Source organism: Lynx rufus, unplaced genomic scaffold (genome assembly GCF_022079265.1).
Source record: "Lynx rufus isolate CCGP_SWC_20201006 ecotype Redwood Valley unplaced genomic scaffold, mLynRuf1.p SCAF_3, whole genome shotgun sequence".
Taxonomy (NCBI): Eukaryota; Metazoa; Chordata; class Mammalia; order Carnivora; family Felidae; genus Lynx; species Lynx rufus.
Genome location: NW_025814845.1, coordinates 90,368,706 through 90,382,017, shown reverse-complemented (window position 1 = coordinate 90,382,017; position 13,312 = coordinate 90,368,706). Strand labels below are relative to the sequence as shown.

General features: G+C 37.3%; 1 pseudogene; it reads left to right on the top strand.

The window, feature by feature from the left end:
* The window catches only part of LOC124521123 (glyceraldehyde-3-phosphate dehydrogenase-like), a 179,567-nt pseudogene that overhangs the window by 63,114 nt on the left and 103,141 nt on the right, over positions 1–13,312 (top strand).

The window sequence follows — 13,312 nt, the reverse complement described above, 5'->3', positions numbered from 1 at the left end:
TATTTTAAAAAGTATTGTTATCCTCGCTTTAAAGTGATAAAACTGAAGTCTTTAAAGATTAAGTAATGTGCCTGAGATCCACAGTTAATAAGTCAGACATTCTTAACCATTCTTCGGATACCCATTAACAGACGGAGAGACTTAGAACTTGAAATGGAAACAACAGATGGAAGAAAGGCATTTTTCTTTAATATATAAGAGGTAAGACTGATCATGTTTCTAAACTGATGAAAAGGACCAGGGTCAAAGGAAAAGCTGGGGTGCAGGGGACTGAAGGAAAAAGTCTTGGAGAATGCCAGATGTCATAGGGTCCATTATGTGGTTGGAGGAACTATTCTTGTATAAGAGATAAAAATGCATCTTCTAGGACAACAAGACTGAGAGAGAGATGTGATTATAATTACTTAATATATTAAGACTTCAGTTTTCTCTACTATAAAATGGGGATGATAATAACTGGTCTACAAATTTCATTTTGCTTTTATAATGGAAAATAAAATCAGGGAAGCTAAAGAATTTAAACTCGACTGTGCAGTTCGAAGAGTGGGTTTAGCCACAGTCCATTGATATGTATATGTGCATGTTAGAATACTATAAAGCATTCCCAAATAAAGGCATATCATTAGCAAACTTGACCTATCCATGATGTAGTTACAGTTTTTAAGTACAATGTGTCTCTAATTGCTCAAAAAGTTTTTTACTCTTCTTTTTGGAACTCCTTGTCTGCACCAGACATTCTAGATCTTCTAGCTCCCCATAATACCCTAGAGCAGTCCCACACTGCTCCAGTATCTACACATCCTTAACTCCCTGCATTTTGTCACACAGAAAATGTCTTCCTATCCTCCCTTAGAAAAAGAGGTGGCTTCTCTCCTTAAAAGCAACTCTCTTGGGGCACCTAGGTGGCTCACTCCATTAAGTGTCCCACTTAGGCTCAGGTCATGATCTCTCGGTTGGCAAGTTTGAGCCCCTTGTTATGCTCTGTGCTGACAGCTCAGAGCCTGGAGCCTGCTTTGAATTCTGTGTCTCCCTCTCTCTCTGCCCCTCCCCTGCTCATGCTCTGTCTCTGTCTCTCTATCAAAACTAAATAAACATAAAAATAATAAACAAACAAACAACTCGTTCACCTGTGTCCTCAACTTCATCCCTGAGGACATGGAATAACCTATAGATAAACAAAACTGAGATGTAGTCTTGCTTCTAGTGAATATTTGAGCATACAACTTGGGAAAATACCTTAACCTTAACTGAATTTGAATATCCTAATTTATAAAATGAGAATAATACTAATTTATAACAAAATTATTTGAGCGTTAAGTTAGGTACTTATGTCAAAGGATGTGAAGAATCTGTTCTTATTCCGTTTCCTAACCCATAAATTTGTACATTTTTTCTCCAATATCTTCTTTATTTTAGTTTTCCACTATTTATTCCCTCCTTATTTAAGAAAAACTATAATTATATTTTTAGTTTCTCTTTTTCTTTCTTTCCCATATAGTCTTCTTCTAACTTCTTTAATGAATTGCCTCAATAGCCAACTTCACTCATATGCCATTTTCACATCTACTAGTCCCTCCAGATTAAATTTTCTATAGAAATCAGCAAAGGGCAGGCTACATAAGAGATGCCTGTTGGATTAATGAATGAGTAAAGAATGTGTGTTTACAAGTTCATTTTATAAACACTTCAGTAAACTATATCTTGATTACAAAATCAATAAGCTAAGCCACACATTTGGTTTATACAAATGAAAACACAAAATGGCTTATTATATCAATATCAGTAAATTTGGATGTCAGCAATGGCAGAACAAAGATCATCACTATAATGGCCCAGCATTTTACACTTTACTAGTTACATTGATTTCACTCGGAATGCAGGTCAGTGCTGGATCTTGAAGAAACATAAGGACATAGCTGAAAAGAGACAGCAGGAAAGTGGGTGGGGGGGGCAGTTTGTTATTCCATCTTTCACTGAGTAATTTTCATTCTTCTTTTATTATTTATCAAAATAGATTGAGAGGATTTAATCTATACTATTGCATTACATTACTATATATTACTATATATACATTACTATATATACATATATATTACTATACTATATATTACTATATACTATATCATTACATTACTCATCAGAGGCCATTTATTTTTTTTTAGAATGTGATATAATAAGTGATTTTAGCTTTCAAGAAAACAATAACTCCGACTGGTTGCCAGGATCCCATCTGAGGACGATGTTTGATAGTTTTATTTTTTTCTATATACCACGAGTTTTCATCTCTCCATTACTCACCAAAAGGAGAATGTGGAAGCAATCCTTACATGAATAGTTCCCCCTGATACACCCAGATGGCTGCTTTTCTAGTACACATCACTGTGGGACCCAATTCCTGGATCAAGTAATATACACTTTGGTATGTGCTGGGATTGGAAGAGAGCCTGAAATTACTCTCCCACACCCATAGCTCTTCCATCACATTAATTGCCAAAAAAGTTAACGACATATGAACCATCTCTACAAGAGAATAGTCAAAATGCAGTCTGATTGTTTGATTGTATCATCTACTCGTTCAGTATTAAGTGCTTATCTGGAGCTTATATGGTCTAACCCAGTAGACAGAAGCAGTGCTGGAAAAAGCATATTGCAATTTATAGCAGTCTTTAATTAGAGAACAAACAGCCATTTATAACATGGGTATGATTCAGGAAATATGGTGATTATAGCTGTAAGCAATAAAAGAAGAAATTCAAAGCACGCTGGATCAGTTGGGCAAAATTTCATGATGGATACGGGACTTGCATGAGATATTGATGCATGGGTAGCATTTGAATAGTCTATGGGTATGAGACAGATATTCCTATTGGTGAAACAATGTGGATATGTGCATAGCTTGGAATAAGCTGAGAATGGACATGTGTATGGGGTCAAAGACTCACATTCTGGAATTATAAGAGATAATCCTAAATATGTAGATGAATTTTGGAACATCTAGACCAACTGTATATCATATAAAGTAGGATATAGACAATGTAATAAAGGCTTTTTTTTTAATTTTTTTTCAACGTTTATTTATTTTTGGGACAGAGAGAGACAGAGCACGAGCAGGGGAGGGGCAGAGAGAGAGGGAGACACAGAATCGGAAGCAGGCTCCAGGCTCCGAGCCATCAGCCCAGAGCCTGACGCGGGGCTCGAACTCACGGACCGCAAGATCGTGACCTGGCTGAAGTCGGACGCTTAACCGACTGCGCCACCCAGGCGCCCCTGTAATAAAGGCTTTTTAATTGTGCAGATGACTGTTGAAGCTCATTAAGCAGATCAAATGCCTATACTTATGGAACTAAGAGAAAGAGTATCAAAGCCATCTGATAAGAATAAAATTTCAAATAAAAAATATCTCTAGACTGATAAAAGTTCCTAGTTATATGTTGTACATAGGGGGCAAAAAAGTATCTATTGCAAACTTTTTATAGAAAAGAATGTATTCCTTTAGTTCCAATAACAATAGGTAGAAGGTAAGCTTCATGAAGTTAGAACTTAGTCTGTTTTGTTCACTGCTATTTTCCCATTGTTCTGAAGTTTTCTCGATATATGGAGGTACTTAAAAACAATAAATCTATGTAGAATGAAGAGCTGATATTAGAGCGAATAGCATGATCACTATTTTACAGATACAAAAGCTGAAACTTTTACAGGGTTTAAACGCATGCCCACTTGGCTCCAAACTTTACCCTCTTTATTTGGAAGAGTGAATAAATGACAGAGTCAGAATTCTCATTACAAATTTGCAACTTCTATCTCCTTCAGCAATCTAGCTCTGCCATAGCTCAGGACACAAAGATGTGTCTCAGCATAACCTATATGTCTTAACAGAAGAGGGAAAAAAGGATTTCTCTTTTAATCCTATCCTATCCTATCCTATCCTATTTGTCTATGTATGTATGTATGTATCTATCTATCTATCCACCTATCTATGCATCTATGTATCTATCTATCATATCAAATCACATCACATCTCTCCCAAAGTGTATTATCCAAAAGGGGCATGACTCAGGAAAAAGCACAAGGGAGAGTTTGCCTGTTTTGCATCTGTCAAAAGCAATCAGGTTTCTTCCCCCTCGTTTCTGCAGCTTCTGGCCAGGCCCTGAGTCAGTGATATTTGTGAACAGTTTAGCCTCACGGACTGAAGGCAATGCAGAGAAGACCCTTGTCCCTCCTTTCCTTCAGGGTACTTCCACAATTCAGGGTTCAGATAAAAACTTCGCATGTGTTTTATGTTAGCCATTAGAGGTGTGTTTTTTAGAGCTGTCGATAACTATTCTTTTTTTCCTTCTTTTTAAAATGTTTACAGTAGGAGGGAGGGAGGGAGAAGAGACAGAGAGACAGAGACAAAGAAGGACCGCGAGAGAGGGACTGCAGATATAAAGATGGCAACAGACCCAACACAGGAGTAATGAGAATGCAAATCCTTCCATTTGACCCACCACTGACTTGGTGAAGTCTTCAGCGGCTTGGCGGCCTCAGAGTCTATTTGATGTGGCTCTTTCAACCCTTCTGTGTGTTTACATAGCCAAATCCACTGGGCTCTTTTCCCAAACCTTATTTTTTAAAGGTCTGTTTCAACTAGCAGTTTGGGATCACTTATCCACTCAGCTGAGTTCCATTGACAATTATGTTAGCGATATCATAGTAAAAGTAAGGAAATCGCTGTATTTAGAAGAATATTAAAATTCTTTTATTTGGCCAATGTAGAAATTATTTTGTTTTCATGTTAATCATAACGTAAGTGTACATCCACAAATTGGATTAAAAGAAAAAGTTCAAAGCATGATTTAATCAAATTAAACTTATAGAATCCTATAGCTCCTGAATAGTACTTATCAACATTTTAGTATATTAATTATGTCATTTTAAGTTTATGTCTACTTCTGCTTTATAATTCAATGAGGGCAGAGTCTCTGATGTCTTTCTCAGCAATATACCCTGCTTTGACATAGTATCTGACAACAAATAGATAGGTACTCAATAATTAGGTATTGGTTAAAGAAATGAATGGCTATTGAGTGCGTACTATATTTTCAATGTGTTTACTGAGGATAGAAACATACCAAACAACATAAGTGGCTCACATTAAAATGCTGTAAAAGTTTATATGAGCACAACAACTTATTCAAAAAATAGCATAACTTTCGGGGCGCCTGGGTGGCGCAGTCGGTTAAGCGTCCGACTTCAGCCAGGTCATGATCTCGCGGTCCGTGAGTTCGAGCCCCGCGTCGGGCTCTGGGCTGATGGCTCAGAGCCTGGAGCCTGTTTCCGATTCTGTGTCTCCCTCTCTCTCTGCCCCTCGCCCGTTCATGCTCTGTCTCTGTCCCAAAAATAAATAAACGTTGAAAAAAAAAAAAGAAAAAAAATAGCATAACTTTTGTGGTGGTTCATTTGAAAAGCCATGACCACTATGCACCTTCCGTTAAGAAAACTTAGGGATTCCTCTCATGAAATATAGCTTATGAAATAGCTTATGAAACATCATATCAACCAACCTGTATGACCATCATGTACATCATCTGCAACAGAGACTTCTGTTAAGCAATAAATCTGAGGGGGATGGTTACTTTAGCTTTGAGAGTTTCCAGGTAAAGCAAGTCAATTTCTCATCAGATCTTAAAGATGAATAGCCACAAATTGTAAGCTTCTTGTGGCCATTTCAAGTTTCTTGAAGTTTCCACTGTAGCATTAGCTCCTTGGTATATATATAGGAGATTCAGTAAAATAAATGTTAGAGTGAAGACAGTTTCCAGTAAATGGAGAAAGCTGTATTACATATCAAAGTCTATTATTGCATTGACAGCCCTGGACACTTAAACAGTATGCATTTTTCTTGAAGCAAATATTCTTTCATAATGAAAGGGGGGAATGTATTCCAGTAGATGTTGTGAAGTTGTGTAGTTACTTAGTACAAATCCATGGTCCCTTCCCCTGCCCTTGCTACATAGAACATAAATTTCAAAAGAGAAAAGGAATATTCAGCAAGGCTTCCAGATATCCCCTAGAAAAAGAAATTCCAAAAAGGAAGATAATCAGAAGAGAAAATGATGCTAGAAGAACACTCAACACAGAAAGAAAAACTTTTGTCTATTTTATTGTCCCACTAAATATTCCCATTCCTAGTTCTTGTCTGAAACATTTCCTTGAATTTGTCCCAATCTTTCTCCTTAGTGGGGGATCAAAGGATTAATCTTAAACTCTTACTAAAGATTGGAGCCTAATAATATGCCAGCTCCAATATTCCAAAATCAGCAAATGCGGATCATTGCCTCTTGAAATTTATTTATTCACTTGGCCAAGGAGTATCAGCTGCCTACTATGTGCCAATCACTGTTCCAAGGGCTGTGAATCTGGTGATGAACTAAACATAAAAGTCGGCCTTCATAGAACTTAATATAAGTTATCTTAGAGCTAGATGCTAAACAGAGTGCTTTATCTCAGTTATTTGATGGAATCCTTCAAACTCTTTGAGGTAGGCACTGATATTACTCACATGTTACAGATGAGGAAACTGAGTTTTGGTAAGGAAAGCAATTGCAAAGATGACATAGCTGGTATATGTCAGAGTCAGGAACCAAACCAGTCAGCCTACAGAGTACTCACTTGAAACGGCACTCTACATCGCTCCTAATGGATTTGAGAAGGAGTGCAATGAGAATGAGTGCAAAAAAAAAAAAAAAAAAAAAATCCTTTATTTTGTGTGATCTAAAAACACTTAACTTTCCACTTAGAGTTCTATGGCTTCTTTCTTTAAGAAAATGTCTGAAATTTGGGATAAAAGGCCAGTTTCCTTACCAAGGCACCTCTTTAGTAGATCACTGACACTTGCCTCAGCGATTACAGAAGACAGAATTAAAAACAAGGGGAATATGCTTCCAGAACATCATGGTGACTAAATGATTGGAAAAACCTAAAAACCAAAACCAAAACCAAAAAAAAAAAAAAAAAAAAATTATAGTTACCTGACAGCTATTTTAAGTCGTGCTAGACATGGAAGGAAATGAAAATATATTTCATTTTCAACTTATATTGGCAACCTGTTGTAATAACCGAGTGGTGGATGAAACATAAATCATCAATAGTAAATATAATCATCATCATCAGCTATTATTTATTGTATGCCTCGGGTATACAAAAGTCAACTTCATTTTAATATATCAAGGCTTATAAATTATTATAACATTTAGAAATAAGAATGTAACTTTGTTTGAGTGAATCATTAAGCTCTGTATGACCATAAGCATCTCTTCTGTTTATTATCTCTGCCATGGCACCCCACCCTCGACAACAGAACAGCTACTGCTTTAATCCCCATCATCTTTTTTTTTTTAATTTTTTTTCAACATTTATTTATTTTTTGGGGGACAGAGAGAGACATAGCATGAACGGGGGAGGGGCAGAGAGAGAGGGAGACACAGAATCGGAAACAGGCTTCAGGCTCTGAGCCATCAGCCCAGAGCCTGACACGGGGCTCGAACTCACGGACCGCGAGATCGTGACCTGGCTGAAGTCGGACGCTTAACCGACTGCGCCACCCAGGCGCCCCAATCCCCATCATCTTTATCTCCAGCATTGTTTTTCTCACATTTATACAATCACCTCTAAAATGAACAATTTCTCTCTGGGCCCCATAAGTTTCCCAATCCCTTCTGAGATGTGCCTCTGAGATTCAAGCTACTATCATCAACAGCCTCCTCCTAGCCAGTTTTCTTTAGGTCTATCAGCAGATAAAGTTCTATGATCTACAAAGGATCTGCAGCCAAAAAAATTTGGTCCCCTGGAAACACTTCTAAGGCATTTAGAATTTCCCCCATTTACCTTCAAAATAAAAATAACAAGGTAAGTCACACTAAATTAAAAACAATAATATGCTCTAATATTTATGTTTCAGGGAGGAACGAGTAAGAATAAGGTTTACTCCAAACATGACAATAAATAACATTTTATGTAAGAATTATGTGTATGCCACAAATTATCCCTCGGAAGGCAAATGTGTTTCCTTTGCGTTCTCTAACTAGCCACAGGTTTCTTTCTTCATGCAAACCAGTCGTCAGGAAAGCAAAACCAACAAAATTCAAAGTGGCCTCTGTGTGGATAGAGCCTCAGTCTAGTTTATAAGCTTGGACCCAAGGGACGTTATCTCAGATGCCTCTAGAATGAAATGGAATTAACAATTACACAGATCTCCTCCACTAGAATTGCATTAAAAATAATTTAACATACTTGTTACGTATACTTTAATCATATTATCCCATAAGTAACCAGCCACTGATCTCAAAGGTCAGTATATAATTACAATGTATGTACAAGGGGGAATACAGCCCTAGACATTGGAATGTATTGTTGCCTCTACAATTCTTGCTTCCTCCTTTTCTTGTACAGTTCATTCAAAGAAGCTAGCTTCTTACCTCTCTCTGTAGAAAATACAAATGAGAAGTCTTAGAGGAGAGGCACTATATATTTGGCACTTTGCTTGAAATAAAACAATATGTTGTCTTCATAGAAAGATAATATCATTAAAATAGCTTTGTTTCATCTGTCTTAAATCTAGTATGCTCAGAGGTATTCACTTTGTCATGGAATGAAGAATCTTAATTAGCCATATGTACATGTGACTCATGACCTTTCCCAGACATGAAAAAATAAATGCATTTTTTCAACAATCTTGATGCATATGTTTTCATAGCAAAATGTTCTTCATCTTGACTGCTATTTCCAGAGTTAGACTGTACTTTCTGAGCATGGAATGGGAAAAATGTCCCTTCTGTCTAGTTATCTATCCAAGAATCCATTATTGAAACATACCAAACAAGTAAGAAAAGTATATGGCCACCTTATACTGTTCTCTGGCATTCAAAAAATTAGCCATACATGTCAATTTAGAGAGTAAAAGAAACTCCCTTCCTGCACACAGAAAGCCAGAGATGATGTGATAGAAAATAACAGCCTAGCTTAATCTCTGGCTCTTTCTGGTGCTGTACTCTTGCATCCGCCCAGCAAACAAGGTTTGCTACACAGAGAAAGGATGAAGGTATAGATATCTGTCTCTCTCTCTATATATATATAGCCAGATGCCACTACCTTCTATGTAAAGCTAACTCTGCACATTAAAGGAAAAATGCTGTTTTGCTTTCAAGGCAACATTAACACAAGTCAATCAATGTCTGTTAGCCAAAAAATGGAAGCACTGATGGGCCTAGGTTCCAAAGCCTAGTGAGAACAAAACAGGAGAAAAACTACCATTCCCTGAGTGAATTTTATGGTGAGGAATTGTAGGCAGTCATACACTGATAATCTGATAAAACAGTTTCCTAATGTGTTTTATCTCTAAGTGCTGATAATCCCACCCAACACTCTGTCAATTTGTGCCCATAGATGACTTGCTTTATAGCTCCTAAAGTTCTGACTTCTTTTTCCAAACTAAATGTCTCCAATTTTATATTCCTCAAAAAATATAGATTTTTTTCTATTTAAGGAAACAGGTGATAGATAGATAGAGATATAGAGCATTAATAAAAAAAAAAAGACCAATAAAAATCCAGATTTTAATGGGAGTGATCATCAAAAAATTTAAAGCAGAAACATTTATTTTTTTTTCTGAAAATAAGAGAAACATCTCAACCAATAAGAAAATTATATTAACATATAATTATTTTTTTTCTCCCAAGTATACTGCCTTAATGATAGAGTAGCCATAGTAAATTCATATATTTTCTGGTCTTCTGTCCAATTAGGACCATATTTTGACTAACTGCTTGTGTATCTTTTGCATATATTATACATACATACATATGTATATGTATACCTGCATATGTGTATATAATATATGTACACATACATATATATAAGGTATTATATATATATATATATACACATTATATAATGGGCATTATATATATATATACACACATATATACACATATACGTATATATGTATATATATGTGTGTGCATGTGTGTGTATATATATATATATATATATATATATATATATATATATATATAAAGAAAGAAATAGGCGTGCCTGGTGGCTCAGTTGGTTAGGCCGCCAACTTTGGCTCAGGTCATGGTCTCACGGTCTGTGGGTTTGAGACCCCCATCAGGCTCTGTGCTGACAGCTCGGAGCCTGAAGCCTGCTTCCGATTCTCTGTCTCCCTCTCTCTCCGCCCTCCCCTGCTTGCTCTCTGTCTCTTTCTCAAAAATAATAAACATTAAAAAAAAAAAGAAGGAAAGAAATAGTCTATATAGTTGTATAATTGAGATTTCAATAGCTGTTTCTGCTTGTTTGTTTTTGTCCTTTTGAGTATCTGGCAGCACACTGCTCTATGACATTTCCATTTTAGGCTCTGCGTAACAGTGTTAGTCATCCCAATGGTTTTAGCTGCTATGAGTCACCGTTTGCCAAAGTTGCCTGTTACCACTACCCAAACATTATTAAAGAGCTGTGTTCTCATGTATGAACCTTAATGTTTGCAAATGCAATATACTGATTGGCCATCATGAGTTCAAGACACGACCTCCATGTTTAGGTTTTATGAGTTAGCAAAACATGGGCTTTATGAGATCGTTCTTCTCTCAGTGTCCTCAGTATTTTTATTTACCTTTTCCTTCTTTCTCATCAGAGAACTTGTTTCCGTGACTGAAGTTTTAATTTGTCCACTTGAGAAGACATTTGTTCACTTAGTGTAGGATTTTCCTCCATCTCATTCTAATTGTGTCTTTTTTTTAATTTAATTTAATTTAATTTTTTAATTTGAAATTTATTGTCAAATTGGTTTCCATACAACACCCAGTGCTCATCCCAGCAGGTGCCCTCCTCAATGCCCACCCCCCACGCCCCATCAACCTTCAGTTTATTCTCAGTTTTTAAGAGTCTCTTATGGTCAATTGTGTCTTAAATCGATCCTTCTTTCTTTGCTATATCTCCTCTTCCATCTATAAATAAAATCAAGCTTCCATGTCTTGGAAAAGAAAATTCTATTTTCTACCAGGTATCATTACATATCTTGCCTGAACTATTACAATAGCTTCCAGCATGGTCTCTCTGCTTCCAGTCTTGTTCCCCGTGACACAGTTTTATTACAACAATCACAGTGATTTTTTAAACTATGAATTAGGTTATTAGCATCTTTGCTCCAAATCCCTAGATGATTTTCCCTGATTTTCTCACATCCTCCAGTCTGAGTCAGGTGCCCCTACTTTGTACTTTTAGAATATTCATGTATACTTCACTATGCTATGCTACAATAATTATTTTACTTGTGTCTCTCCTGCACTGAAATCTTTGAATTCAATTTACAGTAAAATACCTGTTTTTGTATCTACCATGCCTAACAATAACTCATGCTTAATACATTTTTCCTCAATAAATGAAAAAGTAAGTGAGTCTATTCTGAAACTGTAGAGCTCATGTTTTTTCTTCTATCAACTTTTATCAACCTTCTGAGGGTTACATTTATATGCTCTTTGTCCTTCTTTAGCATTGTCCACTCCACTGCACTCTAGCTTTTCATTTCTTTCATTTCATGAAAGAATGATAGCAAATGATAATCGGTCTTCAAAGATAGACAAAGATCGTTCAAGGGAAAAAACTTAGACTTATAAATGAAAAACCTAGATCAAGTCCTTTTTTGCTTATCATGTACCTTTGGTCATCACTTACTTTCTTAGTTTCTTCATCTTAAATGGATTTATTGACTTCGTATAAGATTCAAATATTAATATTTGAGAAAACATTTTGTAAGGTGTCAAACTCTACGCAAATAGTAATACAGGTAAGACCTTATGATTTAGGCAGCTGCCACGATTCTAACGGTGTCAACTGTTTCAACTTTTTTTTTTTAATTTTTGTTTTCAACGTTTATTTATTTTTGGGACAGAGAGAGACAGAGCATGAACGGGGGAGGGGCAGAGAGAGAGGGAGACACAGAATCGGATACAGGCTCCAGGCTCTGAGCCATCAGCCCAGAGCCCGACGCGGGGCTCGAACTCCCGGACCGCGAGATCGTGACCTGGCTGAAGTCGGACGCTTAACGGACTGCGCCACCCAGGCGCCCCTGTTTCAACTTTTTTAATACAACAGCTGTATAAGGTGACATGTCTACATCTAATGGAGATATCTACGTATCCCCATTTTACAGGTGAATACATTGAGGCATAAAGATGTTATGTGAAGCACCCATGAAAACACAGCAAATAAGTGACAGAGTCAGGATATGATCCCAGGGCATCTGGCTGGAGATTCTGAATTCTAGACCCCTCTCTCTTTTTTTCCACTGTACAGTGATGGCCTCCATCTCTGCTAAAATATCCTAAAAGGCCTTTGAGATTTCCGGACCTTCTTTGCCTCATGTGTGTTTCTCATGAACAGCTCTGCCATACTTTTTGAGCCTTTATATAAAATAAGCTTGAAGAGTGAAATGAAAGGATATAAAACAAACAAACAAGCAAAAACCCCAAAACAACAAACGGAAGTTCAGGAGAAAGATTCAGAAGCGTCATGGCATGACCATGATCAACCTCACTGTCTAGTTGGCATGCAATTACTGAAAAGGATTTTGAGGAAGGACAAAGCAGATTGAGGAAATCAAAATGTAAGTTACTTTTAATTTTTTTAACGTGTATTTGTTTTTTTGAGACAGAGACAGAGCATGAACGGGGGAGGGTCAGAGAGAGAGGAAGGGGCTCCAGGCTCTGAGCTGTCAGCACAGAGTCCGACGTGGGGCTCGAACTCATGGACCACGAGATCATAACCTGAGCCGAAGTCGGTCGCTCAACCGACTGAGCCACCCAGGCTCCCTGAAGTGTAAGTTGTTTTTTTTTTTGTTTTTTGTTTTTTTTTTTTACACTTCCATATTCTGTCTCCTTTCTCCCCATGTCAAGTCTTCCTGGCTTTTTCCTCCTTGAAGTTCACAGAGACATTAGAACCAAAGGTGAATGGTGGGGCTGGAGCCTGGCAGGCAGCTGTTACCAGGGCCTTCACCAGCGGGCAGCCAGAATCCCAGCAAACGTTGGACGTGCATACATCCCACGTCACTGCAGGCACTGTGTGAAAGCACACCAAGAAAAAACAAATCAGGCAGAAACTCATGAGAGGACAAGTCATCTCAAAACCTGGAATAGTAGTGCATAGGCATTTCCTGAGACCCACCCCAGTGATGAATTCAGAACAGTGTTCGGCTCACAGGTTTCACTGACCCAGGAGCACAGCACCTGTAAAAAGATAGGAGTGAGGAGACTTCTTAATTAGGCAACTTCTCAGACAC